This window comes from Panthera uncia, chromosome C2, assembly GCF_023721935.1.
Source record: "Panthera uncia isolate 11264 chromosome C2, Puncia_PCG_1.0, whole genome shotgun sequence".
NCBI classification, from domain to species: domain Eukaryota; kingdom Metazoa; phylum Chordata; class Mammalia; order Carnivora; family Felidae; genus Panthera; species Panthera uncia.
Genome location: NC_064810.1, coordinates 25,667,425 through 25,671,480, shown reverse-complemented (window position 1 = coordinate 25,671,480; position 4,056 = coordinate 25,667,425).

The following is a 4,056-nucleotide window of genomic DNA, read 5'->3' as shown; positions in this document are numbered from 1 at the left end:
ATTTATTCAAGTAAAACCTCCAGAAAGAACAGTGAGTGCCTATATTACTTTTGTCTGAGCTGCTCCCTTCCTCAATGTTCTCCAGCTTTGTTGTCATGGTAGATATACAAGGGCATGCAAGCTGTGAAAAACAGCTGCTTTGTTGTTGGACGGGGCTCACTTGGTTTAGAGTAGAGCACTGAGCAATTCCATGCCTATAGGAACGGCCCAAAATAGTAGCAATCTCTGAAGCGAACAAACAGGGAAGTCCAGTGACAAAGCTGTCCTAGGATTGTAGTCCTGGTCAGAGCAGGCAACAAAAATGGCAAACTAGCTTTAAAAAATAGCAAGAAGCCTGGGGAATGAGACAACATAGTCTCAGTCTCATTCAAATGATATTGATAAATTCTCACAAGTCTCTGGAAATTTGGAAGCCTGCACAGGCTGCCCATATACAGGTGAGACCAGAAAGGGCACGACAAATTCACTCATTCTGGCTAACCATGAGGTCTTTCGTATTCACACAAGAGAATTGAGAGGGCCTGGAAAAAAGCAAAAGCTGGGACAGACTTGTAAACTGCCTGATTTTGAGTATGTCCCCAAACACACAGATCAATGTGGAAGGTAGGAGCCTTTCTAGGGCATAATTTCTAAATAATCACCGGCTGACCACTAAGCTATATTGTCTCAGGGCCTCCTAGGGAGGAGGCCAGGATTAAGAATATGAATAAGAATTTGTTTAATTGTGCATAAATATTAGAGGGTGCATACTGTGGAAGAAAACAGATTCCATGTATTTAGTTCAGGCAAGTTACTAAACACACACACACACACACACACGCACACACGTGCGCACACACACACACACACACACACACCCCACAACCACCACCACACCACCAACAACAATACAACAATAACAACAATCCATAGGGGGAAAACTCAGAATTCAGAGTTGCTACAATATATTATGTAAAATGATTAGTTTTCAGTAACAACAAAAACATCAAGATATGTAAAGAAACAAGAAAAGGTGGCCCATACAAAGGGAGGGAGGGGAGCAGTCAGTAGAAAATGGCTCTCAGGATACCCAGATATTAGACTTAACAGACAAAGAATTCAAAGCAACTGTGGTAGCATCCCCTCCTTAAGGAAAAAAACAAAACAAAACAAAACCCCTCAAGGCAACCTGGCTATACTCATATGTGACAACATCCCTCATGACCTTGTAACATGAGACCATTTTAATCAGACTACATGTTTGTTTGTAACCATCTATGGGAGACAAAGAAGTAGAAAATATATAAAAAAACTACGTGGTGTTCAGGACTCAGTTCTTCCAGTACAAACCCAACTGAGCAGTGCCGGCATGAATAAAGTTGCTTCTTGGAAAGAAATCTCAGTGTAACCACCCTCTGTGCGGGAATCCTGCTACACAACCATTATAAATATGTTCACAGAACAACAACAACAACAACAAAACATTTTTAAAGAACTATAGGAAAACATGGTAACAATGTATTATCTAAAATAGAGTCTCGGGGCGCCTGGGTGGCGCAGGCGGTCAAGCGTCCGACTTCAGCCAGGTCACGATCTCGCGGTCCGTGAGTTCGAGCCCCGCGTCAGGCTCTGGGCCGATGGCTCGGAGCCTGGAGCCTGTTTCCGATTCTGTCTCCTTCTCTCTCTGCCCCTCCCCCGTTCATGCTCTGTCTCTCTCTGTCCCAAAAATAAATAAAAAACGTTGAAAAAAAAATTTAAAAAATAAAAATAAAATAAAAATAAAATAGAGTCTCAACTTAAAAACTGAAATTATAAAAACAAACCACGTAGAAATCGTAGAAATCGGGGAGTTGAAAAGTACAATAACCAAAGTGAGAAATTCACTAAAGTGATGCAACCATAGATTTGAGATGACTACAAAAATGATTAAAAAACTTGAAAACAGATCAACAGAAATGATCTAATCCAAAGAACTGAGGGGAGAAATGATAAAGAAAATGAGCTGAGAGCCTCAGAGACCCGTGGGATACCATCAAGAATACAAACATACACACGATTAGAGTCCCAGAAGGAGAGGAGAAAAAGGGTCAGAAAAATATTTGAAGAAATAATAGCCAAAAAATTCATGATTTGAAAAAAAAAATATTAATATCCAGATAAAAGTTCAGTGAGCCTCAAGCAAATACAAAGTGATCCATAGTTACACATATCATAGTCAAATTGTTGAATGCCAAAAGACAAAGAGGAAGTTTTGAAATCAGCAAGGCAAATTCAACTAATATGTACAAAGAAAAAAACAAAATTCATAGCTGACTTCTCATAAGAAACAGAAAAAGCCAAAAGACAGTGGGATGCTGTATTTAAAGTACTGAAAGAAAAAAAAAAAAAAAAAAACACTAACAAAGATGGAGCCTTTATCCAGAAAAATAATCCTTCAAAAATAAAGTTGAAATAGACATTCCCAGACTTTAAGAAAGAAAAAAAAAAATGTTTTCAGCAAGTGTGTTACTAGCAGACCTGACACAACACATAAGAAAGTCCTTCAAGCTGAAATACAATATCAGTCACTTGAATCCACATCACAAAATAAAGAGTACCAGAAAAGATACATGTGTGCAAATTAGAATGTATAAATATATTTTCCTCATTTCTTCTCTCAAATGATCTAAAAAAAAAAAAAAATAAGATTGCATAAAACAATCTTTGTAAAACTGCCTTTCTTAGAATTCTGGGAAGATTGTGGAGTTAGGAAGCACCAGAAATCTATCTTGCCTCCCACACAACAATAGCAGTGTGCTGGCAGAATCTGTCTGGCAAAACTGTTTTTGGAGCTCTGGAGAGTATGGAAGACTTGTAACTTCCAGGGGAAGACTTGGAGGGTAAATCATAGTGAATTTCAGTGAATTTCAGCTCTTAGCATAATAGCAGCTACCCATCTTCCACCCCCTCCCCACATGGCGGTTTGGAGCAGCTTGCAAGCAGCTTGAGAGAACCAAGACTGGCAATAAGGATTTTGTCCCGCAGATAGCAGGCATTGGTGCTTTGATCATTGGTTACTGCTTCTAATCATGAGATTGCAGACCCAGACGTGGACAGCCATCGTTGCACACCCTACCTACTGTTGCAAGTCCCTCACCTTTCTGTTGAAGCAATTTCCAGAAGAAAATGACAGAAGCCAGTCCCTCTTTTCAACAATTGCCTTAAATATAAATGGATTAAACTTTCCAATCAAAAGAAAGAAATCAGAATAGCGGATCAAAACACATGATCCAACCATATGCTGGCCCGAAGACACTCACTTTAGATAAAAAGATAAAAATAGATTAAAATTTTAAAAAGATGAGAAAAGACAGTCCATGCAAATAGTAACCAAAAGAGAGCAGGGCTGGCATAGAGATATCAGACAAAATAGCCTTTAAATAAAAAAAGTTTACAAAAACCAAAGGAGCACATTACATATTAACAAAAGATTCAATACAGCAAAATACAACAATTATATACATTTAAACATATAATAACAGACTGTCAAAATATAGGAAGCAAACATTGGCAGAAACTCAGAAAGAGACAGTTGTACGATGACAGTTGGAAACTTGAATACCTTACTCCTTATAATGAATAGACCATATGTTAAGTCACAAATTAGGTCTCAAAGACTTAAAAAGATACTTATCATACAAAGTATCTTCTCTTACCACAACAGGTGAAGTTAGAATACAAAATAAACCTCACATTTATGGCCAACTGATTTTTTACAAAGATAACATGGCAATTCCATGGGTTGAGGATAGTTCTCTTCCATTTCTTGATTAAGAAAAAATGGAGACATGGGGCTCCTGGGTGGCTCAGTTGGTTAAGCGTCCGACTTAGGCTCAGGTCATGATCTCACAGTTCATGAGTTCGAGCCCCGCATCGGGCTCTGGGCTGACAGTTTAGAGCCTGGAGCCTGCTTCAAATTCTATGTCTCCTCCTTTCTCTGCTCCTCCCCCACTCATGCTCTGTATCTCTCTCCTTCAAAAATAAATAAAAACATTTAAAAAAAAGAAAAATGGAGACAGATGCGAAGGAGTAAACACC